Source organism: Schistocerca cancellata, unplaced genomic scaffold (genome assembly GCF_023864275.1).
Source record: "Schistocerca cancellata isolate TAMUIC-IGC-003103 unplaced genomic scaffold, iqSchCanc2.1 HiC_scaffold_422, whole genome shotgun sequence".
NCBI lineage: Eukaryota > Metazoa > Arthropoda > Insecta > Orthoptera > Acrididae > Schistocerca > Schistocerca cancellata.
Genome location: NW_026046439.1, coordinates 322,362 through 347,201, shown reverse-complemented (window position 1 = coordinate 347,201; position 24,840 = coordinate 322,362). Strand labels below are relative to the sequence as shown.

The 24,840-nt window shown below is 53.5% G+C and overlaps 54 non-coding genes across 54 annotated transcripts; all 54 read left to right on the top strand.

Annotated features, from left to right (window-relative positions):
* Nucleotides 1–317: 317 nt before the first annotated feature.
* On the top strand, nt 318–389 carry Trnah-gug (transfer RNA histidin (anticodon GUG)). The gene has a single exon. It is a non-coding gene; the product is annotated as a tRNA-His (tRNA).
* A 746-nt stretch (nt 390–1,135) lies between these two features.
* Nucleotides 1,136–1,217, top strand: Trnal-uag (transfer RNA leucine (anticodon UAG)). The gene has a single exon. It is a non-coding gene; the product is annotated as a tRNA-Leu (tRNA).
* An 80-nt stretch (nt 1,218–1,297) lies between these two features.
* Trnal-cag (transfer RNA leucine (anticodon CAG)) lies at nt 1,298–1,379 on the top strand. The gene has a single exon. It is a non-coding gene; the product is annotated as a tRNA-Leu (tRNA).
* Nucleotides 1,380–1,647: 268 nt separating this feature from the next.
* Trnae-cuc (transfer RNA glutamic acid (anticodon CUC)) lies at nt 1,648–1,719 on the top strand. Its single transcript has one exon. It is a non-coding gene; the product is annotated as a tRNA-Glu (tRNA).
* Nucleotides 1,720–2,094: 375 nt separating this feature from the next.
* On the top strand, nt 2,095–2,166 carry Trnah-gug (transfer RNA histidin (anticodon GUG)). Its single transcript has one exon. It is a non-coding gene; the product is annotated as a tRNA-His (tRNA).
* Nucleotides 2,167–2,911: 745 nt separating this feature from the next.
* Nucleotides 2,912–2,993, top strand: Trnal-uag (transfer RNA leucine (anticodon UAG)). The gene has a single exon. It is a non-coding gene; the product is annotated as a tRNA-Leu (tRNA).
* An 80-nt stretch (nt 2,994–3,073) lies between these two features.
* Nucleotides 3,074–3,155, top strand: Trnal-cag (transfer RNA leucine (anticodon CAG)). Its single transcript has one exon. It is a non-coding gene; the product is annotated as a tRNA-Leu (tRNA).
* Nucleotides 3,156–3,423: 268 nt separating this feature from the next.
* Nucleotides 3,424–3,495, top strand: Trnae-cuc (transfer RNA glutamic acid (anticodon CUC)). The gene has a single exon. It is a non-coding gene; the product is annotated as a tRNA-Glu (tRNA).
* A 375-nt stretch (nt 3,496–3,870) lies between these two features.
* Trnah-gug (transfer RNA histidin (anticodon GUG)) lies at nt 3,871–3,942 on the top strand. The gene has a single exon. It is a non-coding gene; the product is annotated as a tRNA-His (tRNA).
* A 746-nt stretch (nt 3,943–4,688) lies between these two features.
* On the top strand, nt 4,689–4,770 carry Trnal-uag (transfer RNA leucine (anticodon UAG)). Its single transcript has one exon. It is a non-coding gene; the product is annotated as a tRNA-Leu (tRNA).
* Nucleotides 4,771–4,850: 80 nt separating this feature from the next.
* Nucleotides 4,851–4,932, top strand: Trnal-cag (transfer RNA leucine (anticodon CAG)). Its single transcript has one exon. It is a non-coding gene; the product is annotated as a tRNA-Leu (tRNA).
* Nucleotides 4,933–5,200: 268 nt separating this feature from the next.
* Nucleotides 5,201–5,272, top strand: Trnae-cuc (transfer RNA glutamic acid (anticodon CUC)). Its single transcript has one exon. It is a non-coding gene; the product is annotated as a tRNA-Glu (tRNA).
* Nucleotides 5,273–5,647: 375 nt separating this feature from the next.
* Trnah-gug (transfer RNA histidin (anticodon GUG)) lies at nt 5,648–5,719 on the top strand. Its single transcript has one exon. It is a non-coding gene; the product is annotated as a tRNA-His (tRNA).
* Nucleotides 5,720–6,458: 739 nt separating this feature from the next.
* Nucleotides 6,459–6,546, top strand: Trnal-uag (transfer RNA leucine (anticodon UAG)). The gene has a single exon. It is a non-coding gene; the product is annotated as a tRNA-Leu (tRNA).
* Nucleotides 6,547–6,626: 80 nt separating this feature from the next.
* Trnal-cag (transfer RNA leucine (anticodon CAG)) lies at nt 6,627–6,708 on the top strand. Its single transcript has one exon. It is a non-coding gene; the product is annotated as a tRNA-Leu (tRNA).
* A 268-nt stretch (nt 6,709–6,976) lies between these two features.
* Nucleotides 6,977–7,048, top strand: Trnae-cuc (transfer RNA glutamic acid (anticodon CUC)). Its single transcript has one exon. It is a non-coding gene; the product is annotated as a tRNA-Glu (tRNA).
* A 375-nt stretch (nt 7,049–7,423) lies between these two features.
* Trnah-gug (transfer RNA histidin (anticodon GUG)) lies at nt 7,424–7,495 on the top strand. Its single transcript has one exon. It is a non-coding gene; the product is annotated as a tRNA-His (tRNA).
* Nucleotides 7,496–8,234: 739 nt separating this feature from the next.
* Nucleotides 8,235–8,322, top strand: Trnal-uag (transfer RNA leucine (anticodon UAG)). The gene has a single exon. It is a non-coding gene; the product is annotated as a tRNA-Leu (tRNA).
* Nucleotides 8,323–8,402: 80 nt separating this feature from the next.
* Nucleotides 8,403–8,484, top strand: Trnal-cag (transfer RNA leucine (anticodon CAG)). Its single transcript has one exon. It is a non-coding gene; the product is annotated as a tRNA-Leu (tRNA).
* A 268-nt stretch (nt 8,485–8,752) lies between these two features.
* Nucleotides 8,753–8,824, top strand: Trnae-cuc (transfer RNA glutamic acid (anticodon CUC)). Its single transcript has one exon. It is a non-coding gene; the product is annotated as a tRNA-Glu (tRNA).
* Nucleotides 8,825–9,199: 375 nt separating this feature from the next.
* Nucleotides 9,200–9,271, top strand: Trnah-gug (transfer RNA histidin (anticodon GUG)). The gene has a single exon. It is a non-coding gene; the product is annotated as a tRNA-His (tRNA).
* Nucleotides 9,272–10,017: 746 nt separating this feature from the next.
* Trnal-uag (transfer RNA leucine (anticodon UAG)) lies at nt 10,018–10,099 on the top strand. The gene has a single exon. It is a non-coding gene; the product is annotated as a tRNA-Leu (tRNA).
* An 80-nt stretch (nt 10,100–10,179) lies between these two features.
* Nucleotides 10,180–10,261, top strand: Trnal-cag (transfer RNA leucine (anticodon CAG)). Its single transcript has one exon. It is a non-coding gene; the product is annotated as a tRNA-Leu (tRNA).
* Nucleotides 10,262–10,529: 268 nt separating this feature from the next.
* Nucleotides 10,530–10,601, top strand: Trnae-cuc (transfer RNA glutamic acid (anticodon CUC)). Its single transcript has one exon. It is a non-coding gene; the product is annotated as a tRNA-Glu (tRNA).
* A 375-nt stretch (nt 10,602–10,976) lies between these two features.
* On the top strand, nt 10,977–11,048 carry Trnah-gug (transfer RNA histidin (anticodon GUG)). The gene has a single exon. It is a non-coding gene; the product is annotated as a tRNA-His (tRNA).
* Nucleotides 11,049–11,787: 739 nt separating this feature from the next.
* On the top strand, nt 11,788–11,878 carry Trnal-uag (transfer RNA leucine (anticodon UAG)). Its single transcript has one exon. It is a non-coding gene; the product is annotated as a tRNA-Leu (tRNA).
* An 895-nt stretch (nt 11,879–12,773) lies between these two features.
* On the top strand, nt 12,774–12,844 carry Trnah-gug (transfer RNA histidin (anticodon GUG)). Its single transcript has one exon. It is a non-coding gene; the product is annotated as a tRNA-His (tRNA).
* A 719-nt stretch (nt 12,845–13,563) lies between these two features.
* On the top strand, nt 13,564–13,651 carry Trnal-uag (transfer RNA leucine (anticodon UAG)). Its single transcript has one exon. It is a non-coding gene; the product is annotated as a tRNA-Leu (tRNA).
* Nucleotides 13,652–13,731: 80 nt separating this feature from the next.
* Trnal-cag (transfer RNA leucine (anticodon CAG)) lies at nt 13,732–13,813 on the top strand. The gene has a single exon. It is a non-coding gene; the product is annotated as a tRNA-Leu (tRNA).
* A 268-nt stretch (nt 13,814–14,081) lies between these two features.
* On the top strand, nt 14,082–14,153 carry Trnae-cuc (transfer RNA glutamic acid (anticodon CUC)). Its single transcript has one exon. It is a non-coding gene; the product is annotated as a tRNA-Glu (tRNA).
* A 375-nt stretch (nt 14,154–14,528) lies between these two features.
* Trnah-gug (transfer RNA histidin (anticodon GUG)) lies at nt 14,529–14,600 on the top strand. The gene has a single exon. It is a non-coding gene; the product is annotated as a tRNA-His (tRNA).
* Nucleotides 14,601–15,339: 739 nt separating this feature from the next.
* Trnal-uag (transfer RNA leucine (anticodon UAG)) lies at nt 15,340–15,427 on the top strand. The gene has a single exon. It is a non-coding gene; the product is annotated as a tRNA-Leu (tRNA).
* Nucleotides 15,428–15,507: 80 nt separating this feature from the next.
* On the top strand, nt 15,508–15,589 carry Trnal-cag (transfer RNA leucine (anticodon CAG)). Its single transcript has one exon. It is a non-coding gene; the product is annotated as a tRNA-Leu (tRNA).
* A 268-nt stretch (nt 15,590–15,857) lies between these two features.
* Nucleotides 15,858–15,929, top strand: Trnae-cuc (transfer RNA glutamic acid (anticodon CUC)). The gene has a single exon. It is a non-coding gene; the product is annotated as a tRNA-Glu (tRNA).
* A 375-nt stretch (nt 15,930–16,304) lies between these two features.
* Trnah-gug (transfer RNA histidin (anticodon GUG)) lies at nt 16,305–16,376 on the top strand. The gene has a single exon. It is a non-coding gene; the product is annotated as a tRNA-His (tRNA).
* Nucleotides 16,377–17,122: 746 nt separating this feature from the next.
* Nucleotides 17,123–17,204, top strand: Trnal-uag (transfer RNA leucine (anticodon UAG)). Its single transcript has one exon. It is a non-coding gene; the product is annotated as a tRNA-Leu (tRNA).
* An 80-nt stretch (nt 17,205–17,284) lies between these two features.
* On the top strand, nt 17,285–17,366 carry Trnal-cag (transfer RNA leucine (anticodon CAG)). The gene has a single exon. It is a non-coding gene; the product is annotated as a tRNA-Leu (tRNA).
* A 268-nt stretch (nt 17,367–17,634) lies between these two features.
* Trnae-cuc (transfer RNA glutamic acid (anticodon CUC)) lies at nt 17,635–17,706 on the top strand. The gene has a single exon. It is a non-coding gene; the product is annotated as a tRNA-Glu (tRNA).
* A 375-nt stretch (nt 17,707–18,081) lies between these two features.
* Trnah-gug (transfer RNA histidin (anticodon GUG)) lies at nt 18,082–18,153 on the top strand. The gene has a single exon. It is a non-coding gene; the product is annotated as a tRNA-His (tRNA).
* Nucleotides 18,154–18,899: 746 nt separating this feature from the next.
* On the top strand, nt 18,900–18,981 carry Trnal-uag (transfer RNA leucine (anticodon UAG)). Its single transcript has one exon. It is a non-coding gene; the product is annotated as a tRNA-Leu (tRNA).
* An 80-nt stretch (nt 18,982–19,061) lies between these two features.
* Trnal-cag (transfer RNA leucine (anticodon CAG)) lies at nt 19,062–19,143 on the top strand. The gene has a single exon. It is a non-coding gene; the product is annotated as a tRNA-Leu (tRNA).
* Nucleotides 19,144–19,411: 268 nt separating this feature from the next.
* Trnae-cuc (transfer RNA glutamic acid (anticodon CUC)) lies at nt 19,412–19,483 on the top strand. Its single transcript has one exon. It is a non-coding gene; the product is annotated as a tRNA-Glu (tRNA).
* Nucleotides 19,484–19,858: 375 nt separating this feature from the next.
* On the top strand, nt 19,859–19,930 carry Trnah-gug (transfer RNA histidin (anticodon GUG)). Its single transcript has one exon. It is a non-coding gene; the product is annotated as a tRNA-His (tRNA).
* Nucleotides 19,931–20,676: 746 nt separating this feature from the next.
* Nucleotides 20,677–20,758, top strand: Trnal-uag (transfer RNA leucine (anticodon UAG)). Its single transcript has one exon. It is a non-coding gene; the product is annotated as a tRNA-Leu (tRNA).
* An 80-nt stretch (nt 20,759–20,838) lies between these two features.
* On the top strand, nt 20,839–20,920 carry Trnal-cag (transfer RNA leucine (anticodon CAG)). Its single transcript has one exon. It is a non-coding gene; the product is annotated as a tRNA-Leu (tRNA).
* Nucleotides 20,921–21,188: 268 nt separating this feature from the next.
* Nucleotides 21,189–21,260, top strand: Trnae-cuc (transfer RNA glutamic acid (anticodon CUC)). Its single transcript has one exon. It is a non-coding gene; the product is annotated as a tRNA-Glu (tRNA).
* A 375-nt stretch (nt 21,261–21,635) lies between these two features.
* On the top strand, nt 21,636–21,707 carry Trnah-gug (transfer RNA histidin (anticodon GUG)). The gene has a single exon. It is a non-coding gene; the product is annotated as a tRNA-His (tRNA).
* Nucleotides 21,708–22,453: 746 nt separating this feature from the next.
* On the top strand, nt 22,454–22,535 carry Trnal-uag (transfer RNA leucine (anticodon UAG)). Its single transcript has one exon. It is a non-coding gene; the product is annotated as a tRNA-Leu (tRNA).
* Nucleotides 22,536–22,615: 80 nt separating this feature from the next.
* Nucleotides 22,616–22,697, top strand: Trnal-cag (transfer RNA leucine (anticodon CAG)). The gene has a single exon. It is a non-coding gene; the product is annotated as a tRNA-Leu (tRNA).
* A 268-nt stretch (nt 22,698–22,965) lies between these two features.
* On the top strand, nt 22,966–23,037 carry Trnae-cuc (transfer RNA glutamic acid (anticodon CUC)). The gene has a single exon. It is a non-coding gene; the product is annotated as a tRNA-Glu (tRNA).
* A 375-nt stretch (nt 23,038–23,412) lies between these two features.
* On the top strand, nt 23,413–23,484 carry Trnah-gug (transfer RNA histidin (anticodon GUG)). Its single transcript has one exon. It is a non-coding gene; the product is annotated as a tRNA-His (tRNA).
* A 746-nt stretch (nt 23,485–24,230) lies between these two features.
* Nucleotides 24,231–24,312, top strand: Trnal-uag (transfer RNA leucine (anticodon UAG)). The gene has a single exon. It is a non-coding gene; the product is annotated as a tRNA-Leu (tRNA).
* Nucleotides 24,313–24,392: 80 nt separating this feature from the next.
* On the top strand, nt 24,393–24,474 carry Trnal-cag (transfer RNA leucine (anticodon CAG)). Its single transcript has one exon. It is a non-coding gene; the product is annotated as a tRNA-Leu (tRNA).
* A 268-nt stretch (nt 24,475–24,742) lies between these two features.
* On the top strand, nt 24,743–24,814 carry Trnae-cuc (transfer RNA glutamic acid (anticodon CUC)). Its single transcript has one exon. It is a non-coding gene; the product is annotated as a tRNA-Glu (tRNA).
* The last annotated feature ends 26 nt before the right edge of the window (nt 24,815–24,840 follow it).

Genomic DNA, 24,840 nt, shown 5'->3' with positions numbered 1-24,840 from the left:
ACGCTGACGCGTGCAGAAAGCTACGTTAAGTATGATTCACGGCAACACCCGACGGCGAGAGAGATGCGGCGTGTGTCCACTTGTTGTCGAGCCACGTACCTGTAGCGAAGAGGCTTGGAGGACTGCAAGACATTGCCACGGAGGTGAATGCAGCTAACCACTGTAGTTAGTGTCCTGACAGCGCAGGCGCGTTCATTTGTTTGTATACATGTGATGGAGAACGTGTCTGACACTGCTGTGGCGTGACACTGTGGGCTGGGCTTTGCTGTGTACCACCACTTGCATTCCCGCCAGCTGCTTTGGCGGGCGCCTCCGTGGCCGTGATCGTCTAGTGGTTAGGACATTGCGTTGTGGCCGCAATAACCCAGGTTCGAATCCTGGTCACGGCACTTTTGAAAGTTTTGCCTTGCTGCCGTTGCTATAGAGATAGTGCACGAGTACTCGAAATTACAGTGCTCTCTTGATTTTTCACTCGTGTTCCGCAGGCCGCAGTTTGTACTACCACTTCATCACCAACATGTAATGTCGCCTCCCAGAGCGCGGACGTCCGCTGCTCTCTGCAGTCGAAAAGGGCAGTTGTTTGAAGTGCGATGGATGAGCAACCAGTGCCAGCAGAACAGGAAGCTGTGACGTGCACTGTTTCTACAAATGCTGGGAAAACTGGCGCCCAATGCAGCGCACGTAGCGTGGCCGAGCGCTCAAAAATAAAAAAAAAGTAGTGTAGCGGTTATCGCGTCTGCTTCACACGCAGAAGGACCCCCAGTTCGATCCCGGGCGGGAACTGTATTTTCCATCCTATGTCGCATACTACTCCAGTGAGCCACGTCATGTGTGGATCTGCTGCATGGAAAAAAAACAACGAAAAAAAGCGCTCTAAGGCACTGGTTTAAGGCACCAGTCTCTTCGTAGGCGTGGGTTCGAATCCAGGAGCTGCTGTCTCCTTAACTACGACAGCTACAGACAAGTGGCGTCGCTCCCATACGGCGGGCACGGCATTTTCTTGTTGTGGATGGCCTAAAGAGACGCTTCCAGTGGGAGAGCAGTGGACATACACGGCACAGCGATTGCCAAGACACTTACATTTCGGAGTGATCTTTGTACTACAAAGGAAACGTTTTGCCGGTCGTGGTCCAACGGTAACGTGGCCGAGCGGTCTAAGGCGCTGGTTTTAGGCACCAGTCTCTTCGGAGGCGTGGGTTCGAATCCCACCGTTGCCAGTTTTTGCGTCTCATTTTTGTGCCGCTGCTGTGTGTTCTCGTGGGGTAGGATGCAGCTCTTGTGACGCGCGTGTTGTGTAGGTAGCGTGGCCGAGCGGTGTAAGGCGCTGGTTTCAGGCACCAGTCTCTTCGGAGGCGTGGGTTCCAATCCCACAGCTGCCAAACGTGTAATGGTTTCCTGTGTCGAAGACGGCTGCACTCATTGCCTGCAAAGAAAACAGCTTCTGCTTCGTGAATTGCCGTAGAACAGTGCGTGGTGCAACGACAGGATTTGTAGGCGCCTTTTGCTCTCATCATTGCTGGCGTTCGTGTCCACGAAATGCGTCCGGAGCACGCCGTTCTATAACGTGAGAGAGTGGATTTTTTTACAGTTGTCGTCAGTTAACCGTGCGTGATTGCTGCGTTCGCTGGAAGAGCACTGCCGTCGTTATCCGGTGTGGTCTAGTGGCTAGGATACCTGGCTCTCACCCAGGAGGCCCGGGTTCGATTCCCGGTACCGGAAATGCGCGTTTTTGTTGCTCCTCTTATGCGACTTGTCTCGACTTTGCTCGACTGACGCTACGCTGACGCGTGCAGAAAGCTACGTTAAGTATGATTCACGGCAACACCCGACGGCGAGAGAGATGCGGCGTGTGTCCACTTGTTGTCGAGCCACGTACCTGTAGCGAAGAGGCTTGGAGGACTGCAAGACATTGCCACGGAGGTGAATGCAGCTAACCACTGTAGTTAGTGTCCTGACAGCGCAGGCGCGTTCATTTGTTTGTATACATGTGATGGAGAACGTGTCTGACACTGCTGTGGCGTGACACTGTGGGCTGGGCTTTGCTGTGTACCACCACTTGCATTCCCGCCAGCTGCTTTGGCGGGCGCCTCCGTGGCCGTGATCGTCTAGTGGTTAGGACATTGCGTTGTGGCCGCAATAACCCAGGTTCGAATCCTGGTCACGGCACTTTTGAAAGTTTTGCCTTGCTGCCGTTGCTATAGAGATAGTGCACGAGTACTCGAAATTACAGTGCTCTCTTGATTTTTCACTCGTGTTCCGCAGGCCGCAGTTTGTACTACCACTTCATCACCAACATGTAATGTCGCCTCCCAGAGCGCGGACGTCCGCTGCTCTCTGCAGTCGAAAAGGGCAGTTGTTTGAAGTGCGATGGATGAGCAACCAGTGCCAGCAGAACAGGAAGCTGTGACGTGCACTGTTTCTACAAATGCTGGGAAAACTGGCGCCCAATGCAGCGCACGTAGCGTGGCCGAGCGCTCAAAAATAAAAAAAAAGTAGTGTAGCGGTTATCGCGTCTGCTTCACACGCAGAAGGACCCCCAGTTCGATCCCGGGCGGGAACTGTATTTTCCATCCTATGTCGCATACTACTCCAGTGAGCCACGTCATGTGTGGATCTGCTGCATGGAAAAAAAACAACGAAAAAAAGCGCTCTAAGGCACTGGTTTAAGGCACCAGTCTCTTCGTAGGCGTGGGTTCGAATCCAGGAGCTGCTGTCTCCTTAACTACGACAGCTACAGACAAGTGGCGTCGCTGCCATACGGCGGGCACGGCATTTTCTTGTTGTGGATGGCCTAAAGAGACGCTTCCAGTGGGAGAGCAGTGGACATACACGGCACAGCGATTGCCAAGACACTTACATTTCGGAGTGATCTTTGTACTACAAAGGAAACGTTTTGCCGGTTGTGGTCAACGGTAACGTGGCCGAGCGGTCTAAGGCGCTGGTTTTAGGCACCAGTCTCTTCGGAGGCGTGGGTTCGAATCCCACCGTTGCCAGTTTTTGCGTCTCATTTTTGTGCCGCTGCTGTGTGTTCTCGTGGGGTAGGATGCAGCTCTTGTGACGCGCGTGTTGTGTAGGTAGCGTGGCCGAGCGGTGTAAGGCGCTGGTTTCAGGCACCAGTCTCTTCGGAGGCGTGGGTTCCAATCCCACAGCTGCCAAACGTGTAATGGTTTCCTGTGTCGAAGACGGCTGCACTCATTGCCTGCAAAGAAAACAGCTTCTGCTTCGTGAATTGCCGTAGAACAGTGCGTGGTGCAACGACAGGATTTGTAGGCGCCTTTTGCTCTCATCATTGCTGGCGTTCGTGTCCACGAAATGCGTCCGGAGCACGCCGTTCTATAACGTGAGAGAGTGGATTTTTTTACAGTTGTCGTCAGTTAACCGTGCGTGATTGCTGCGTTCGCTGGAAGAGCACTGCCGTCGTTATCCGGTGTGGTCTAGTGGCTAGGATACCTGGCTCTCACCCAGGAGGCCCGGGTTCGATTCCCGGTACCGGAAATGCGCGTTTTTGTTGCTCCTCTTATGCGACTTGTCTCGACTTTGCTCGACTGACGCTACGCTGACGCGTGCAGAAAGCTACGTTAAGTATGATTCACGGCAACACCCGACGGCGAGAGAGATGCGGCGTGTGTCCACTTGTTGTCGAGCCACGTACCTGTAGCGAAGAGGCTTGGAGGACTGCAAGACATTGCCACGGAGGTGAATGCAGCTAACCACTGTAGTTAGTGTCCTGACAGCGCAGGCGCGTTCATTTGTTTGTATACATGTGATGGAGAACGTGTCTGACACTGCTGTGGCGTGACACTGTGGGCTGGGCTTTGCTGTGTACCACCACTTGCATTCCCGCCAGCTGCTTTGGCGGGCGCCTCCGTGGCCGTGATCGTCTAGTGGTTAGGACATTGCGTTGTGGCCGCAATAACCCAGGTTCGAATCCTGGTCACGGCACTTTTGAAAGTTTTGCCTTGCTGCCGTTGCTATAGAGATAGTGCACGAGTACTCGAAATTACAGTGCTCTCTTGATTTTTCACTCGTGTTCCGCAGGCCGCAGTTTGTACTACCACTTCATCACCAACATGTAATGTCGCCTCCCAGAGCGCGGACGTCCGCTGCTCTCTGCAGTCGAAAAGGGCAGTTGTTTGAAGTGCGATGGATGAGCAACCAGTGCCAGCAGAACAGGAAGCTGTGACGTGCACTGTTTCTACAAATGCTGGGAAAACTGGCGCCCAATGCAGCGCACGTAGCGTGGCCGAGCGCTCAAAAATAAAAAAAAAGTAGTGTAGCGGTTATCGCGTCTGCTTCACACGCAGAAGGACCCCCAGTTCGATCCCGGGCGGGAACTGTATTTTCCATCCTATGTCGCATACTACTCCAGTGAGCCACGTCATGTGTGGATCTGCTGCATGGAAAAAAAACAACGAAAAAAAGCGCTCTAAGGCACTGGTTTAAGGCACCAGTCTCTTCGTAGGCGTGGGTTCGAATCCAGGAGCTGCTGTCTCCTTAACTACGACAGCTACAGACAAGTGGCGTCGCTCCCATACGGCGGGCACGGCATTTTCTTGTTGTGGATGGCCTAAAGAGACGCTTCCAGTGGGAGAGCAGTGGACATACACGGCACAGCGATTGCCAAGACACTTACATTTCGGAGTGATCTTTGTACTACAAAGGAAACGTTTTGCCGGTCGTGGTCCAACGGTAACGTGGCCGAGCGGTCTAAGGCGCTGGTTTTAGGCACCAGTCTCTTCGGAGGCGTGGGTTCGAATCCCACCGTTGCCAGTTTTTGCGTCTCATTTTTGTGCCGCTGCTGTGTGTTCTCGTGGGGTAGGATGCAGCTCTTGTGACGCGCGTGTTGTGTAGGTAGCGTGGCCGAGCGGTGTAAGGCGCTGGTTTCAGGCACCAGTCTCTTCGGAGGCGTGGGTTCCAATCCCACAGCTGCCAAACGTGTAATGGTTTCCTGTGTCGAAGACGGCTGCACTCATTGCCTGCAAAGAAAACAGCTTCTGCTTCGTGAATTGCCGTAGAACAGTGCGTGGTGCAACGACAGGATTTGTAGGCGCCTTTTGCTCTCATCATTGCTGGCGTTCGTGTCCACGAAATGCGTCCGGAGCACGCCGTTCTATAACGTGAGAGAGTGGATTTTTTTACAGTTGTCGTCAGTTAACCGTGCGTGATTGCTGCGTTCGCTGGAAGAGCACTGCCGTCGTTATCCGGTGTGGTCTAGTGGCTAGGATACCTGGCTCTCACCCAGGAGGCCCGGGTTCGATTCCCGGTACCGGAAATGCGCGTTTTTGTTGCTCCTCTTATGCGACTTGTCTCGACTTTGCTCGACTGACGCTACGCTGACGCGTGCAGAAAGCTACGTTAAGTATGATTCACGGCAACACCCGACGGCGAGAGAGATGCGGCGTGTGTCCACTTGTTGTCGAGCCACGTACCTGTAGCGAAGAGGCTTGGAGGACTGCAAGACATTGCCACGGAGGTGAATGCAGCTAACCACTGTAGTTAGTGTCCTGACAGCGCAGGCGCGTTCATTTGTTTGTATACATGTGATGGAGAACGTGTCTGACACTGCTGTGGCGTGACACTGTGGGCTGGGCTTTGCTGTGTACCACCACTTGCATTCCCGCCAGCTGCTTTGGCGGGCGCCTCCGTGGCCGTGATCGTCTAGTGGTTAGGACATTGCGTTGTGGCCGCAATAACCCAGGTTCGAATCCTGGTCACGGCACTTTTGAAAGTTTTGCCTTGCTGCCGTTGCTATAGAGATAGTGCACGAGTACTCGAAATTACAGTGCTCTCTTGATTTTTCACTCGTGTTCCGCAGGCCGCAGTTTGTACTACCACTTCATCACCAACATGTAATGTCGCCTCCCAGAGCGCGGACGTCCGCTGCTCTCTGCAGTCGAAAAGGGCAGTTGTTTGAAGTGCGATGGATGAGCAACCAGTGCCAGCAGAACAGGAAGCTGTGACGTGCACTGTTTCTACAAATGCTGGGAAAACTGGCGCCCAATGCAGCGCACGTAGCGTGGCCGAGCGCTCAAAAATAAAAAAAAAGTAGTGTAGCGGTTATCGCGTCTGCTTCACACGCAGAAGGACCCCCAGTTCGATCCCGGGCGGGAACTGTATTTTCCATCCTATGTCGCATACTACTCCAGTGAGCCACGTCATGTGTGGATCTGCTGCATGGAAAAAAAACAACGAAAAAAAGCGCTCTAAGGCACTGGTTTAAGGCACCAGTCTCTTCGTAGGCGTGGGTTCGAATCCAGGAGCTGCTGTCTCCTTAACTACGACAGCTACAGACAAGTGGCGTCGCTGCCATACGGCGGGCACGGCATTTTCTTGTTGTGGATGGCCTAAAGAGACGCTTCCAGTGGGAGAGCAGTGGACATACACGGCACAGCGATTGCCAAGACACTTACATTTCGGAGTGATCTTTGTACTACAAAGGAAACGTTTTGCCGGTTGTGGTCAACGGTAACGTGGCCGAGCGGTCTAAGGCGCTGGTTTTAGGCACCAGTCTCTTCGGAGGCGTGGGTTCGAATCCCACCGTTGACAGTTTTTGCGTCTCATTTTTGTGCCGCTGCTGTGTGTTCTCGTGGGGTAGGATGCAGCTCTTGTGACGCGCGTGTTGTGTAGGTAGCGTGGCCGAGCGGTGTAAGGCGCTGGTTTCAGGCACCAGTCTCTTCGGAGGCGTGGGTTCCAATCCCACAGCTGCCAAACGTGTAATGGTTTCCTGTGTCGAAGACGGCTGCACTCATTGCCTGCAAAGAAAACAGCTTCTGCTTCGTGAATTGCCGTAGAACAGTGCGTGGTGCAACGACAGGATTTGTAGGCGCCTTTTGCTCTCATCATTGCTGGCGTTCGTGTCCACGAAATGCGTCCGGAGCACGCCGTTCTATAACGTGAGAGAGTGGATTTTTTTACAGTTGTCGTCAGTTAACCGTGCGTGATTGCTGCGTTCGCTGGAAGAGCACTGCCGTCGTTATCCGGTGTGGTCTAGTGGCTAGGATACCTGGCTCTCACCCAGGAGGCCCGGGTTCGATTCCCGGTACCGGAAATGCGCGTTTTTGTTGCTCCTCTTATGCGACTTGTCTCGACTTTGCTCGACTGACGCTACGCTGACGCGTGCAGAAAGCTACGTTAAGTATGATTCACGGCAACACCCGACGGCGAGAGAGATGCGGCGTGTGTCCACTTGTTGTCGAGCCACGTACCTGTAGCGAAGAGGCTTGGAGGACTGCAAGACATTGCCACGGAGGTGAATGCAGCTAACCACTGTAGTTAGTGTCCTGACAGCGCAGGCGCGTTCATTTGTTTGTATACATGTGATGGAGAACGTGTCTGACACTGCTGTGGCGTGACACTGTGGGCTGGGCTTTGCTGTGTACCACCACTTGCATTCCCGCCAGCTGCTTTGGCGGGCGCCTCCGTGGCCGTGATCGTCTAGTGGTTAGGACATTGCGTTGTGGCCGCAATAACCCAGGTTCGAATCCTGGTCACGGCACTTTTGAAAGTTTTGCCTTGCTGCCGTTGCTATAGAGATAGTGCACGAGTACTCGAAATTACAGTGCTCTCTTGATTTTTCACTCGTGTTCCGCAGGCCGCAGTTTGTACTACCACTTCATCACCAACATGTAATGTCGCCTCCCAGAGCGCGGACGTCCGCTGCTCTCTGCAGTCGAAAAGGGCAGTTGTTTGAAGTGCGATGGATGAGCAACCAGTGCCAGCAGAACAGGAAGCTGTGACGTGCACTGTTTCTACAAATGCTGGGAAAACTGGCGCCCAATGCAGCGCACGTAGCGTGGCCGAGCGCTCAAAAATAAAAAAAAAGTAGTGTAGCGGTTATCGCGTCTGCTTCACACGCAGAAGGACCCCCAGTTCGATCCCGGGCGGGAACTGTATTTTCCATCCTATGTCGCATACTACTCCAGTGAGCCACGTCATGTGTGGATCTGCTGCATGGAAAAAAAACAACGAAAAAAAGCGCTCTAAGGCACTGGTTTAAGGCACCAGTCTCTTCGTAGGCGTGGGTTCGAATCCAGGAGCTGCTGTCTCCTTAACTACGACAGCTACAGACAAGTGGCGTCGCTGCCATACGGCGGGCACGGCATTTTCTTGTTGTGGATGGCCTAAAGAGACGCTTCCAGTGGGAGAGCAGTGGACATACACGGCACAGCGATTGCCAAGACACTTACATTTCGGAGTGATCTTTGTACTACAAAGGAAACGTTTTGCCGGTTGTGGTCAACGGTAACGTGGCCGAGCGGTCTAAGGCGCTGGTTTTAGGCACCAGTCTCTTCGGAGGCGTGGGTTCGAATCCCACCGTTGACAGTTTTTGCGTCTCATTTTTGTGCCGCTGCTGTGTGTTCTCGTGGGGTAGGATGCAGCTCTTGTGACGCGCGTGTTGTGTAGGTAGCGTGGCCGAGCGGTGTAAGGCGCTGGTTTCAGGCACCAGTCTCTTCGGAGGCGTGGGTTCCAATCCCACAGCTGCCAAACGTGTAATGGTTTCCTGTGTCGAAGACGGCTGCACTCATTGCCTGCAAAGAAAACAGCTTCTGCTTCGTGAATTGCCGTAGAACAGTGCGTGGTGCAACGACAGGATTTGTAGGCGCCTTTTGCTCTCATCATTGCTGGCGTTCGTGTCCACGAAATGCGTCCGGAGCACGCCGTTCTATAACGTGAGAGAGTGGATTTTTTTACAGTTGTCGTCAGTTAACCGTGCGTGATTGCTGCGTTCGCTGGAAGAGCACTGCCGTCGTTATCCGGTGTGGTCTAGTGGCTAGGATACCTGGCTCTCACCCAGGAGGCCCGGGTTCGATTCCCGGTACCGGAAATGCGCGTTTTTGTTGCTCCTCTTATGCGACTTGTCTCGACTTTGCTCGACTGACGCTACGCTGACGCGTGCAGAAAGCTACGTTAAGTATGATTCACGGCAACACCCGACGGCGAGAGAGATGCGGCGTGTGTCCACTTGTTGTCGAGCCACGTACCTGTAGCGAAGAGGCTTGGAGGACTGCAAGACATTGCCACGGAGGTGAATGCAGCTAACCACTGTAGTTAGTGTCCTGACAGCGCAGGCGCGTTCATTTGTTTGTATACATGTGATGGAGAACGTGTCTGACACTGCTGTGGCGTGACACTGTGGGCTGGGCTTTGCTGTGTACCACCACTTGCATTCCCGCCAGCTGCTTTGGCGGGCGCCTCCGTGGCCGTGATCGTCTAGTGGTTAGGACATTGCGTTGTGGCCGCAATAACCCAGGTTCGAATCCTGGTCACGGCACTTTTGAAAGTTTTGCCTTGCTGCCGTTGCTATAGAGATAGTGCACGAGTACTCGAAATTACAGTGCTCTCTTGATTTTTCACTCGTGTTCCGCAGGCCGCAGTTTGTACTACCACTTCATCACCAACATGTAATGTCGCCTCCCAGAGCGCGGACGTCCGCTGCTCTCTGCAGTCGAAAAGGGCAGTTGTTTGAAGTGCGATGGATGAGCAACCAGTGCCAGCAGAACAGGAAGCTGTGACGTGCACTGTTTCTACAAATGCTGGGAAAACTGGCGCCCAATGCAGCGCACGTAGCGTGGCCGAGCGCTCAAAAATAAAAAAAAAGTAGTGTAGCGGTTATCGCGTCTGCTTCACACGCAGAAGGACCCCCAGTTCGATCCCGGGCGGGAACTGTATTTTCCATCCTATGTCGCATACTACTCCAGTGAGCCACGTCATGTGTGGATCTGCTGCATGGAAAAAAAACAACGAAAAAAAGCGCTCTAAGGCACTGGTTTAAGGCACCAGTCTCTTCGTAGGCGTGGGTTCGAATCCAGGAGCTGCTGTCTCCTTAACTACGACAGCTACAGACAAGTGGCGTCGCTCCCATACGGCGGGCACGGCATTTTCTTGTTGTGGATGGCCTAAAGAGACGCTTCCAGTGGGAGAGCAGTGGACATACACGGCACAGCGATTGCCAAGACACTTACATTTCGGAGTGATCTTTGTACTACAAAGGAAACGTTTTGCCGGTCGTGGTCCAACGGTAACGTGGCCGAGCGGTCTAAGGCGCTGGTTTTAGGCACCAGTCTCTTCGGAGGCGTGGGTTCGAATCCCACCGTTGCCAGTTTTTGCGTCTCATTTTTGTGCCGCTGCTGTGTGTTCTCGTGGGGTAGGATGCAGCTCTTGTGACGCGCGTGTTGTGTAGGTAGCGTGGCCGAGCGGTGTAAGGCGCTGGTTTCAGGCACCAGTCTCTTCGGAGGCGTGGGTTCCAATCCCACAGCTGCCAAACGTGTAATGGTTTCCTGTGTCGAAGACGGCTGCACTCATTGCCTGCAAAGAAAACAGCTTCTGCTTCGTGAATTGCCGTAGAACAGTGCGTGGTGCAACGACAGGATTTGTAGGCGCCTTTTGCTCTCATCATTGCTGGCGTTCGTGTCCACGAAATGCGTCCGGAGCACGCCGTTCTATAACGTGAGAGAGTGGATTTTTTTACAGTTGTCGTCAGTTAACCGTGCGTGATTGCTGCGTTCGCTGGAAGAGCACTGCCGTCGTTATCCGGTGTGGTCTAGTGGCTAGGATACCTGGCTCTCACCCAGGAGGCCCGGGTTCGATTCCCGGTACCGGAAATGCGCGTTTTTGTTGCTCCTCTTATGCGACTTGTCTCGACTTTGCTCGACTGACGCTACGCTGACGCGTGCAGAAAGCTACGTTAAGTATGATTCACGGCAACACCCGACGGCGAGAGAGATGCGGCGTGTGTCCACTTGTTGTCGAGCCACGTACCTGTAGCGAAGAGGCTTGGAGGACTGCAAGACATTGCCACGGAGGTGAATGCAGCTAACCACTGTAGTTAGTGTCCTGACAGCGCAGGCGCGTTCATTTGTTTGTATACATGTGATGGAGAACGTGTCTGACACTGCTGTGGCGTGACACTGTGGGCTGGGCTTTGCTGTGTACCACCACTTGCATTCCCGCCAGCTGCTTTGGCGGGCGCCTCCGTGGCCGTGATCGTCTAGTGGTTAGGACATTGCGTTGTGGCCGCAATAACCCAGGTTCGAATCCTGGTCACGGCACTTTTGAAAGTTTTGCCTTGCTGCCGTTGCTATAGAGATAGTGCACGAGTACTCGAAATTACAGTGCTCTCTTGATTTTTCACTCGTGTTCCGCAGGCCGCAGTTTGTACTACCACTTCATCACCAACATGTAATGTCGCCTCCCAGCAGCGCGGACGTCCGCTGCTCTCTGCAGTCGAAAAGGGCAGTTGTTTGAAGTGCGATGGATGAGCAACCAGTGCCAGCAGAACAGGAAGCTGTGACGTGCACTGTTTCTACAAATGCTGGGAAAACTGGCGCCCAATGCAGCGCACGTAGCGTGGCCGAGCGCTCAGAAATAAAAAAAAGTGTGTAGCGGTTATCGCGTCTGCTTCACACGCAGAAGGACCCCAAGTTCGATCCCGGGCGGGAACTGTATTTTCCATCCTATGTCGCATACTACTCCAGTGAGCCACGTCATGTGTGGATCTGCTGCATGGAAAAAAAACAACGAAAAAAAGCGCTCTAAGGCACTGGTTTAAGGCACCAGTCCTCTTCGTAGGCGTGGGTTCGAATCCAGGAGCTGCTGTCTCCTTAACTACGACAGCTACAGACAAGTGGCGTCGCTGCCATACGGCGGGCACGGCATTTTCTTGTTGTGGATGGCCTAAAGAGACGCTTCCAGTGGGAGAGCAGTGGACATACACGGCACAGCGATTGCCAAGACACTTACATTTCGGAGTGATCTTTGTACTACAAAGGAAACGTTTTGCCGGTTGTGGTCATACGGTAACGTGGCCGAGCGGTCTATAAGGCGCTGGTTTTAGGCACCAGTCTCTTCGGAGGCGTGGGTTCGAATCCCACCGTTGACAGTTTTTGCGTCTCATTTTGTGCCGCTGCTGTGTGTTCTCGTGGGTAGGATGCAGCTCTTGTGACGCGCGTGTTGTGTGTAGGTAGCAGTGGCCGAGCGGTGTAAGGCGCAGGTTTCAGGCACCAGTCTCTTCGGAGGCGTGGGTTCCAATCCCACAGCTGCCAAACGTGTAATGGTTTATCCTGTGTCGAAGACGGCTGCACTCATTGCCTGCAAAGAAAACAGCTTCTGCTTCGTGAATTGCCGTAGAACAGTGCGTGGTTGCAACGACAGGATTTGTGGAGGCGCCCTTTTGCTCTCATCATTGCTGGTCGTTCGTGTCACGAAATGCGTCCGGAGCACGCCGTTCTATAACGTGAGAGAGTGGATTTTTTTACAGTTGTCGTCAGTTAACCGTGCGTGATATTGCTGCGTTCGCTGGAAGAGCACTGCCGTCGTTATCCGTGTGGTCTAGTGGCTAGGATACCTGGCTCTCACCCAGAGGCCCGGGTTCGATTCCCGGTACCGGAAATGCGCGTTTTTGTTGGCTCCTCTTATGCGACTTGTCTCGACTTTGCTCGACTGACGCTACGCTGACGCGTGCAGAAAGCTACGTTAAAGTATGATTCACGGCAACACCCGACGGCGAGAGAGATGCTGCGTGTGTCCACTTGTTGTCGAGCCACGTACCTGTAGCGAAGAGAGCTTGGAGGGACTGCAAGACATTGCCACGGAGGTGAATGCAGCCTAACCACTGTAGTTAGTGTCCTGACAGCGCAGGCGCGTTCATTTGTTTGTATACATGTGATGGAGAACGTGTCTGACACTGCTGTGGTCCGAGACCACTGTGGGCTGGGCTTTTGCTGTGTACCACCACTTGCATTCCCGCCAGCTGCTTTGGCGGGCGCGCCTCCGTGGCCGTGATCGTCTAGTGGTAGGACATTGCGTTGTGGCCGCAATAACCCAGGTTCGAATCCTGGTCACGGCACTTTTGAAAGTTTTGCCTTGCTGCCGTTGCTATAGAGATAGTGCACGAGTACTCGAAATTACAGTGCTCTCTTGATTTTCACTCGTGTTCCGCAGGCCCGCAGTTTGTACTACCACTTCATCACCAACATGTAATGTCGCCTCCCAGAGCGCGGACGTCCGCTGCTCTCTGCAGTCGAAAAGGCAGTTGTTTGGAAGTGCGATGGATGAGCAACAGTGCCAGCAGAACAGGAAGCTGTGACGTGCACTGTTTCTACAAATGCTGGGAAAACTGGCGCCAATGCAGTCGCACGTAGCGTGCCGAGCGCTCAAAAATAAAAAAAAAGTAGTGTAGCGGTTATCGCGTCTGCTTCACACGCAGAAGGACCCCCAGTTCGATCCCGGGCGGGAACTGTATTTTCCATCCTATGTCGCATACTACTCCAGTGAGCCACGTCATGTGTGGATCTGCTGCATGGAAAAAAAACAACGAAAAAAAGCGCTCTAAGGCACTGGTTTAAGGCACCAGTCTCTTCGTAGGCGTGGGTTCGAATCCAGGAGCTGCCTGTCTCCTTAACTACCGTCGCTGCCATACGGCGGGCACGGCATTTTCTTGTTGTGGATGGCCTAAAGAGACGCTTCCAGTGGGAGAGCAGTGGACATACACGGCACAGCGATTGCCAAGACACTTACATTTCGGAGTGATCTTTGTACTACAAAGGAAACGTTTTGCCGGTTGTGGTCAACGGTAACGTGGCCGAGCGGTCTAAGGCGCTGGTTTTAGGCACCAGTCTCTTCGGAGGCGTGGGTTCGAATCCCACCGTTGACAGTTTTTGCGTCTCATTTTTGTGCCGCTGCTGTGTGTTCTCGTGGGGTAGGATGCAGCTCTTGTGACGCGCGTGTTGTGTAGGTAGCGTGGCCGAGCGGTGTAAGGCGCTGGTTTCAGGCACCAGTCTCTTCGGAGGCGTGGGTTCCAATCCCACAGCTGCCAAACGTGTAATGGTTTCCTGTGTCGAAGACGGCTGCACTCATTGCCTGCAAAGAAAACAGCTTCTGCTTCGTGAATTGCCGTAGAACAGTGCGTGGTGCAACGACAGGATTTGTAGGCGCCTTTTGCTCTCATCATTGCTGGCGTTCGTGTCCACGAAATGCGTCCGGAGCACGCCGTTCTATAACGTGAGAGAGTGGATTTTTTTACAGTTGTCGTCAGTTAACCGTGCGTGATTGCTGCGTTCGCTGGAAGAGCACTGCCGTCGTTATCCGGTGTGGTCTAGTGGCTAGGATACCTGGCTCTCACCCAGGAGGCCCGGGTTCGATTCCCGGTACCGGAAATGCGCGTTTTTGTTGCTCCTCTTATGCGACTTGTCTCGACTTTGCTCGACTGACGCTACGCTGACGCGTGCAGAAAGCTACGTTAAGTATGATTCACGGCAACACCCGACGGCGAGAGAGATGCGGCGTGTGTCCACTTGTTGTCGAGCCACGTACCTGTAGCGAAGAGGCTTGGAGGACTGCAAGACATTGCCACGGAGGTGAATGCAGCTAACCACTGTAGTTAGTGTCCTGACAGCGCAGGCGCGTTCATTTGTTTGTATACATGTGATGGAGAACGTGTCTGACACTGCTGTGGCGTGACACTGTGGGCTGGGCTTTGCTGTGTACCACCACTTGCATTCCCGCCAGCTGCTTTGGCGGGCGCCTCCGTGGCCGTGATCGTCTAGTGGTTAGGACATTGCGTTGTGGCCGCAATAACCCAGGTTCGAATCCTGGTCACGGCACTTTTGAAAGTTTTGCCTTGCTGCCGTTGCTATAGAGATAGTGCACGAGTACTCGAAATTACAGTGCTCTCTTGATTTTTCACTCGTGTTCCGCAGGCCGCAGTTTGTACTACCACTTCATCACCAACATGTAATGTCGCCTCCCAGAGCGCGGACGTCCGCTGCTCTCTGCAGTCGAAAAGGGCAGTTGTTTGAAGTGCGATGGATGAGCAACCAGTGCCAGCAGAACAGGAAGCTGTGACGTGCACTGTTTCTACAAATGCTGGGAAAACTGGCGCCCAATGCAGCGCACGTAGCGTGGCCGAGCGCTCAAAAATAAAAAAAAAGTAGTGTAGCGGTTATCGCGTCTGCTTCACACGCAGAAGGACCCCCAGTTCGATCCCGGGCGGGAACTGTATTTTCCATCCTATGTCGCATACTACTCCAGTGAGCCACGTCATGTGTGGATCTGCTGCATGGAAAAAAAACAACGAAAAAAAGCGCTCTAAGGCACTGGTTTAAGGCACCAGTCTCTTCGTAGGCGTGGGTTCGAATCCAGGAGCTGCTGTCTCCTTAACTACGACAGCTACAGACAAGTGGCGTCGCTGCCATACGGCGGGCACGGCATTTTCTTGTTGTGGATGGCCTAAAGAGACGCTTCCAGTGGGAGAGCAGTGGACATACACGGCACAGCGATTGCCAAGACACTTACATTTCGGAGTGATCTTTGTACTACAAAGGAAACGTTTTGCCGGTTGTGGTCAACGGTAACGTGGCCGAGCGGTCTAAGGCGCTGGTTTTAGGCACCAGTCTCTTCGGAGGCGTGGGTTCGAATCCCACCGTTGACAGTTTTTGCGTCTCATTTTTGTGCCGCTGCTGTGTGTTCTCGTGGGGTAGGATGCAGCTCTTGTGACGCGCGTGTTGTGTAGGTAGCGTGGCCGAGCGGTGTAAGGCGCTGGTTTCAGGCACCAGTCTCTTCGGAGGCGTGGGTTCCAATCCCACAGCTGCCAAACGTGTAATGGTTTCCTGTGTCGAAGACGGCTGCACTCATTGCCTGCAAAGAAAACAGCTTCTGCTTCGTGAATTGCCGTAGAACAGTGCGTGGTGCAACGACAGGATTTGTAGGCGCCTTTTGCTCTCATCATTGCTGGCGTTCGTGTCCACGAAATGCGTCCGGAGCACGCCGTTCTATAACGTGAGAGAGTGGATTTTTTTACAGTTGTCGTCAGTTAACCGTGCGTGATTGCTGCGTTCGCTGGAAGAGCACTGCCGTCGTTATCCGGTGTGGTCTAGTGGCTAGGATACCTAGCTCTCACCCAGGAGGCCCGGGTTCGATTCCCGGTACCGGAAATGCGCGTTTTTGTTGCTCCTCTTATGCGACTTGTCTCGACTTTGCTCGACTGACGCTACGCTGACGCGTGCAGAAAGCTACGTTAAGTATGATTCACGGCAACACCCGACGGCGAGAGAGATGCGGCGTGTGTCCACTTGTTGTCGAGCCACGTACCTGTAGCGAAGAGGCTTGGAGGACTGCAAGACATTGCCACGGAGGTGAATGCAGCTAACCACTGTAGTTAGTGTCCTGACAGCGCAGGCGCGTTCATTTGTTTGTATACATGTGATGGAGAACGTGTCTGACACTGCTGTGGCGTGACACTGTGGGCTGGGCTTTGCTGTGTACCACCACTTGCATTCCCGCCAGCTGCTTTGGCGGGCGCCTCCGTGGCCGTGATCGTCTAGTGGTTAGGACATTGCGTTGTGGCCGCAATAACCCAGGTTCGAATCCTGGTCACGGCACTTTTGAAAGTTTTGCCTTGCTGCCGTTGCTATAGAGATAGTGCACGAGTACTCGAAATTACAGTGCTCTCTTGATTTTTCACTCGTGTTCCGCAGGCCGCAGTTTGTACTACCACTTCATCACCAACATGTAATGTCGCCTCCCAGAGCGCGGACGTCCGCTGCTCTCTGCAGTCGAAAAGGGCAGTTGTTTGAAGTGCGATGGATGAGCAACCAGTGCCAGCAGAACAGGAAGCTGTGACGTGCACTGTTTCTACAAATGCTGGGAAAACTGGCGCCCAATGCAGCGCACGTAGCGTGGCCGAGCGCTCAAAAATAAAAAAAAAGTAGTGTAGCGGTTATCGCGTCTGCTTCACACGCAGAAGGACCCCCAGTTCGATCCCGGGCGGGAACTGTATTTTCCATCCTATGTCGCATACTACTCCAGTGAGCCACGTCATGTGTGGATCTGCTGCATGGAAAAAAAACAACGAAAAAAAGCGCTCTAAGGCACTGGTTTAAGGCACCAGTCTCTTCGTAGGCGTGGGTTCGAATCCAGGAGCTGCTGTCTCCTTAACTACGACAGCTACAGACAAGTGGCGTCGCTCCCATACGGCGGGCACGGCATTTTCTTGTTGTGGATGGCCTAAAGAGACGCTTCCAGTGGGAGAGCAGTGGACATACACGGCACAGCGATTGCCAAGACACTTACATTTCGGAGTGATCTTTGTACTACAAAGGAAACGTTTTGCCGGTCGTGGTCCAACGGTAACGTGGCCGAGCGGTCTAAGGCGCTGGTTTTAGGCACCAGTCTCTTCGGAGGCGTGGGTTCGAATCCCACCGTTGCCAGTTTTTGCGTCTCATTTTTGTGCCGCTGCTGTGTGTTCTCGTGGGGTAGGATGCAGCTCTTGTGACGCGCGTGTTGTGTAGGTAGCGTGGCCGAGCGGTGTAAGGCGCTGGTTTCAGGCACCAGTCTCTTCGGAGGCGTGGGTTCCAATCCCACAGCTGCCAAACGTGTAATGGTTTCCTGTGTCGAAGACGGCTGCACTCATTGCCTGCAAAGAAAACAGCTTCTGCTTCGTGAATTGCCGTAGAACAGTGCGTGGTGCAACGACAGGATTTGTAGGCGCCTTTTGCTCTCATCATTGCTGGCGTTCGTGTCCACAAAATGCGTCCGGAGCACGCCGTTCTATAACGTGAGAGAGTGGATTTTTTTACAGTTGTCGTCAGTTAACCGTGCGTGATTGCTGCGTTCGCTGGAAGAGCACTGCCGTCGTTATCCGGTGTGGTCTAGTGGCTAGGATACCTGGCTCTCACCCAGGAGGCCCGGGTTCGATTCCCGGTACCGGAAATGCGCGTTTTTGTTGCTCCTCTTATGCGACTTGTCTCGACTTTGCTCGACTGACGCTACGCTGACGCGTGCAGAAAGCTACGTTAAGTATGATTCACGGCAACACCCGACGGCGAGAGAGATGCGGCGTGTGTCCACTTGTTGTCGAGCCACGTACCTGTAGCGAAGAGGCTTGGAGGACTGCAAGACATTGCCACGGAGGTGAATGCAGCTAACCACTGTAGTTAGTGTCCTGACAGCGCAGGCGCGTTCATTTGTTTGTATACATGTGATGGAGAACGTGTCTGACACTGCTGTGGCGTGACACTGTGGGCTGGGCTTTGCTGTGTACCACCACTTGCATTCCCGCCAGCTGCTTTGGCGGGCGCCTCCGTGGCCGTGATCGTCTAGTGGTTAGGACATTGCGTTGTGGCCGCAATAACCCAGGTTCGAATCCTGGTCACGGCACTTTTGAAAGTTTTGCCTTGCTGCCGTTGCTATAGAGATAGTGCACGAGTACTCGAAATTACAGTGCTCTCTTGATTTTTCACTCGTGTTCCGCAGGCCGCAGTTTGTACTACCACTTCATCACCAACATGTAATGTCGCCTCCCAGAGCGCGGACGTCCGCTGCTCTCTGCAGTCGAAAAGGGCAGTTGTTTGAAGTGCGATGGATGAGCAACCAGTGCCAGCAGAACAGGAAGCTGTGACGTGCACTGTTTCTACAAATGCTGGGAAAACTGGCGCCCAATGCAGCGCACGTAGCGTGGCCGAGCGCTCAAAAATAAAAAAAAAGTAGTGTAGCGGTTATCGCGTCTGCTTCACACGCAGAAGGACCCCCAGTTCGATCCCGGGCGGGAACTGTATTTTCCATCCTATGTCGCATACTACTCCAGTGAGCCACGTCATGTGTGGATCTGCTGCATGGAAAAAAAACAACGAAAAAAAGCGCTCTAAGGCACTGGTTTAAGGCACCAGTCTCTTCGTAGGCGTGGGTTCGAATCCAGGAGCTGCTGTCTCCTTAACTACGACAGCTACAGACAAGTGGCGTCGCTCCCATACGGCGGGCACGGCATTTTCTTGTTGTGGATGGCCTAAAGAGACGCTTCCAGTGGGAGAGCAGTGGACATACACGGCACAGCGATTGCCAAGACACTTACATTTCGGAGTGATCTTTGTACTACAAAGGAAACGTTTTGCCGGTCGTGGTCCAACGGTAACGTGGCCGAGCGGTCTAAGGCGCTGGTTTTAGGCACCAGTCTCTTCGGAGGCGTGGGTTCGAATCCCACCGTTGCCAGTTTTTGCGTCTCATTTTTGTGCCGCTGCTGTGTGTTCTCGTGGGGTAGGATGCAGCTCTTGTGACGCGCGTGTTGTGTAGGTAGCGTGGCCGAGCGGTGTAAGGCGCTGGTTTCAGGCACCAGTCTCTTCGGAGGCGTGGGTTCCAATCCCACAGCTGCCAAACGTGTAATGGTTTCCTGTGTCGAAGACGGCTGCACTCATTGCCTGCAAAGAAAACAGCTTCTGCTTCGTGAATTGCCGTAGAACAGTGCGTGGTGCAACGACAGGATTTGTAGGCGCCTTTTGCTCTCATCATTGCTGGCGTTCGTGTCCACAAAATGCGTCCGGAGCACGCCGTTCTATAACGTGAGAGAGTGGATTTTTTTACAGTTGTCGTCAGTTAACCGTGCGTGATTGCTGCGTTCGCTGGAAGAGCACTGCCGTCGTTATCCGGTGTGGTCTAGTGGCTAGGATACCTGGCTCTCACCCAGGAGGCCCGGGTTCGATTCCCGGTACCGGAAATGCGCGTTTTTGTTGCTCCTCTTATGCGACTTGTCTCGACTTTGCTCGACTGACGCTACGCTGACGCGTGCAGAAAGCTACGTTAAGTATGATTCACGGCAACACCCGACGGCGAGAGAGATGCGGCGTGTGTCCACTTGTTGTCGAGCCACGTACCTGTAGCGAAGAGGCTTGGAGGACTGCAAGACATTGCCACGGAGGTGAATGCAGCTAACCACTGTAGTTAGTGTCCTGACAGCGCAGGCGCGTTCATTTGTTTGTATACATGTGATGGAGAACGTGTCTGACACTGCTGTGGCGTGACACTGTGGGCTGGGCTTTGCTGTGTACCACCACTTGCATTCCCGCCAGCTGCTTTGGCGGGCGCCTCCGTGGCCGTGATCGTCTAGTGGTTAGGACATTGCGTTGTGGCCGCAATAACCCAGGTTCGAATCCTGGTCACGGCACTTTTGAAAGTTTTGCCTTGCTGCCGTTGCTATAGAGATAGTGCACGAGTACTCGAAATTACAGTGCTCTCTTGATTTTTCACTCGTGTTCCGCAGGCCGCAGTTTGTACTACCACTTCATCACCAACATGTAATGTCGCCTCCCAGAGCGCGGACGTCCGCTGCTCTCTGCAGTCGAAAAGGGCAGTTGTTTGAAGTGCGATGGATGAGCAACCAGTGCCAGCAGAACAGGAAGCTGTGACGTGCACTGTTTCTACAAATGCTGGGAAAACTGGCGCCCAATGCAGCGCACGTAGCGTGGCCGAGCGCTCAAAAATAAAAAAAAAGTAGTGTAGCGGTTATCGCGTCTGCTTCACACGCAGAAGGACCCCCAGTTCGATCCCGGGCGGGAACTGTATTTTCCATCCTATGTCGCATACTACTCCAGTGAGCCACGTCATGTGTGGATCTGCTGCATGGAAAAAAAACAACGAAAAAAAGCGCTCTAAGGCACTGGTTTAAGGCACCAGTCTCTTCGTAGGCGTGGGTTCGAATCCAGGAGCTGCTGTCTCCTTAACTACGACAGCTACAGACAAGTGGCGTCGCTCCCATACGGCGGGCACGGCATTTTCTTGTTGTGGATGGCCTAAAGAGACGCTTCCAGTGGGAGAGCAGTGGACATACACGGCACAGCGATTGCCAAGACACTTACATTTCGGAGTGATCTTTGTACTACAAAGGAAACGTTTTGCCGGTCGTGGTCCAACGGTAACGTGGCCGAGCGGTCTAAGGCGCTGGTTTTAGGCACCAGTCTCTTCGGAGGCGTGGGTTCGAATCCCACCGTTGCCAGTTTTTGCGTCTCATTTTTGTGCCGCTGCTGTGTGTTCTCGTGGGGTAGGATGCAGCTCTTGTGACGCGCGTGTTGTGTAGGTAGCGTGGCCGAGCGGTGTAAGGCGCTGGTTTCAGGCACCAGTCTCTTCGGAGGCGTGGGTTCCAATCCCACAGCTGCCAAACGTGTAATGGTTTCCTGTGTCGAAGACGGCTGCACTCATTGCCTGCAAAGAAAACAGCTTCTGCTTCGTGAATTGCCGTAGAACAGTGCGTGGTGCAACGACAGGATTTGTAGGCGCCTTTTGCTCTCATCATTGCTGGCGTTCGTGTCCACAAAATGCGTCCGGAGCACGCCGTTCTATAACGTGAGAGAGTGGATTTTTTTACAGTTGTCGTCAGTTAACCGTGCGTGATTGCTGCGTTCGCTGGAAGAGCACTGCCGTCGTTATCCGGTGTGGTCTAGTGGCTAGGATACCTGGCTCTCACCCAGGAGGCCCGGGTTCGATTCCCGGTACCGGAAATGCGCGTTTTTGTTGCTCCTCTTATGCGACTTGTCTCGACTTTGCTCGACTGACGCTACGCTGACGCGTGCAGAAAGCTACGTTAAGTATGATTCACGGCAACACCCGACGGCGAGAGAGATGCGGCGTGTGTCCACTTGTTGTCGAGCCACGTACCTGTAGCGAAGAGGCTTGGAGGACTGCAAGACATTGCCACGGAGGTGAATGCAGCTAACCACTGTAGTTAGTGTCCTGACAGCGCAGGCGCGTTCATTTGTTTGTATACATGTGATGGAGAACGTGTCTGACACTGCTGTGGCGTGACACTGTGGGCTGGGCTTTGCTGTGTACCACCACTTGCATTCCCGCCAGCTGCTTTGGCGGGCGCCTCCGTGGCCGTGATCGTCTAGTGGTTAGGACATTGCGTTGTGGCCGCAATAACCCAGGTTCGAATCCTGGTCACGGCACTTTTGAAAGTTTTGCCTTGCTGCCGTTGCTATAGAGATAGTGCACGAGTACTCGAAATTACAGTGCTCTCTTGATTTTTCACTCGTGTTCCGCAGGCCGCAGTTTGTACTACCACTTCATCACCAACATGTAATGTCGCCTCCCAGAGCGCGGACGTCCGCTGCTCTCTGCAGTCGAAAAGGGCAGTTGTTTGAAGTGCGATGGATGAGCAACCAGTGCCAGCAGAACAGGAAGCTGTGACGTGCACTGTTTCTACAAATGCTGGGAAAACTGGCGCCCAATGCAGCGCACGTAGCGTGGCCGAGCGCTCAAAAATAAAAAAAAAGTAGTGTAGCGGTTATCGCGTCTGCTTCACACGCAGAAGGACCCCCAGTTCGATCCCGGGCGGGAACTGTATTTTCCATCCTATGTCGCATACTACTCCAGTGAGCCACGTCATGTGTGGATCTGCTGCATGGAAAAAAAACAACGAAAAAAAGCGCTCTAAGGCACTGGTTTAAGGCACCAGTCTCTTCGTAGGCGTGGGTTCGAATCCAGGAGCTGCTGTCTCCTTAACTACGACAGCTACAGACAAGTGGCGTCGCTCCCATACGGCGGGCACGGCATTTTCTTGTTGTGGATGGCCTAAAGAGACGCTTCCAGTGGGAGAGCAGTGGACATACACGGCACAGCGATTGCCAAGACACTTACATTTCGGAGTGATCTTTGTACTACAAAGGAAACGTTTTGCCGGTCGTGGTCCAACGGTAACGTGGCCGAGCGGTCTAAGGCGCTGGTTTTAGGCACCAGTCTCTTCGGAGGCGTGGGTTCGAATCCCACCGTTGCCAGTTTTTGCGTCTCATTTTTGTGCCGCTGCTGTGTGTTCTCGTGGGGTAGGATGCAGCTCTTGTGACGCGCGTGTTGTGTAGGTAGCGTGGCCGAGCGGTGTAAGGCGCTGGTTTCAGGCACCAGTCTCTTCGGAGGCGTGGGTTCCAATCCCACAGCTGCCAAACGTGTAATGGTTTCCTGTGTCGAAGACGGCTGCACTCATTGCCTGCAAAGAAAACAGCTTCTGCTTCGTGAATTGCCGTAGAACAGTGCGTGGTGCAACGACTGGATTTGTAGGCGCCTTTTGCTCTCATCATTGCTGGCGTTCGTGTCCACAAAATGCGTCCGGAGCACGCCGTTCTATAACGTGAGAGAGTGGATTTTTTTACAGTTGTCGTCAGTTAACCGTGCGTGATTGCTGCGTTCGCTGGAAGAGCACTGCCGTCGTTATCCGGTGTGGTCTAGTGGCTAGGATACCTGGCTCTCACCCAGGAGGCCCGGGTTCGATTCCCGGTACCGGAAATGCGCGTTTTTGTTGCTCCTCTTATGCGACTTGTCTCGACTTTGCTCGACTGACGCTACGCTGACGCGTGCAGAAAGCTACGTTAAGTATGATTCACGGCAACACCCGACGGCGAGAGAGATGCGGCGTGTGTCCACTTGTTGTCGAGCCACGTACCTGTAGCGAAGAGGCTTGGAGGACTGCAAGACATTGCCACGGAGGTGAATGCAGCTAACCACTGTAGTTAGTGTCCTGACAGCGCAGGCGCGTTCATTTGTTTGTATACATGTGATGGAGAACGTGTCTGACACTGCTGTGGCGTGACACTGTGGGCTGGGCTTTGCTGTGTACCACCACTTGCATTCCCGCCAGCTGCTTTGGCGGGCGCCTCCGTGGCCGTGATCGTCTAGTGGTTAGGACATTGCGTTGTGGCCGCAATAACCCAGGTTCGAATCCTGGTCACGGCACTTTTGAAAGTTTTGCCTTGCTGCCGTTGCTATAGAGATAGTGCACGAGTACTCGAAATTACAGTGCTCTCTTGATTTTTCACTCGTGTTCCGCAGGCCGCAGTTTGTACTACCACTTCATCACCAACATGTAATGTCGCCTCCCAGAGCGCGGACGTCCGCTGCTCTCTGCAGTCGAAAAGGGCAGTTGTTTGAAGTGCGATGGATGAGCAACCAGTGCCAGCAGAACAGGAAGCTGTGACGTGCACTGTTTCTACAAATGCTGGGAAAACTGGCGCCCAATGCAGCGCACGTAGCGTGGCCGAGCGCTCAAAAATAAAAAAAAAGTAGTGTAGCGGTTATCGCGTCTGCTTCACACGCAGAAGGACCCCCAGTTCGATCCCGGGCGGGAACTGTATTTTCCATCCTATGTCGCATACTACTCCAGTGAGCCACGTCATGTGTGGATCTGCTGCATGGAAAAAAAACAACGAAAAAAAGCGCTCTAAGGCACTGGTTTAAGGCACCAGTCTCTTCGTAGGCGTGGGTTCGAATCCAGGAGCTGCTGTCTCCTTAACTACGACAGCTACAGACAAGTGGCGTCGCTCCCATACGGCGGGCACGGCATTTTCTTGTTGTGGATGGCCTAAAGAGACGCTTCCAGTGGGAGAGCAGTGGACATACACGGCACAGCGATTGCCAAGACACTTACATTTCGGAGTGATCTTTGTACTACAAAGGAAACGTTTTGCCGGTCGTGGTCCAACGGTAACGTGGCCGAGCGGTCTAAGGCGCTGGTTTTAGGCACCAGTCTCTTCGGAGGCGTGGGTTCGAATCCCACCGTTGCCAGTTTTTGCGTCTCATTTTTGTGCCGCTGCTGTGTGTTCTCGTGGGGTAGGATGCAGCTCTTGTGACGCGCGTGTTGTGTAGGTAGCGTGGCCGAGCGGTGTAAGGCGCTGGTTTCAGGCACCAGTCTCTTCGGAGGCGTGGGTTCCAATCCCACAGCTGCCAAACGTGTAATGGTTTCCTGTGTCGAAGACGGCTGCACTCATTGCCTGCAAAGAAAACAGCTTCTGCTTCGTGAATTGCCGTAGAACAGTGCGTGGTGCAACGACAGGATTTGTAGGCGCCTTTTGCTCTCATCATTGCTGGCGTTCGTGTCCACAAAATGCGTCCGGAGCACGCCGTTCTATAACGTGAGAGAGTGGATTTTTTTACAGTTGTCGTCAGTTAACCGTGCGTGATTGCTGCGTTCGCTGGAAGAGCACTGCCGTCGTTATCCGGTGTGGTCTAGTGGCTAGGATACCTGGCTCTCACCCAGGAGGCCCGGGTTCGATTCCCGGTACCGGAAATGCGCGTTTTTGTTGCTCCTCTTAT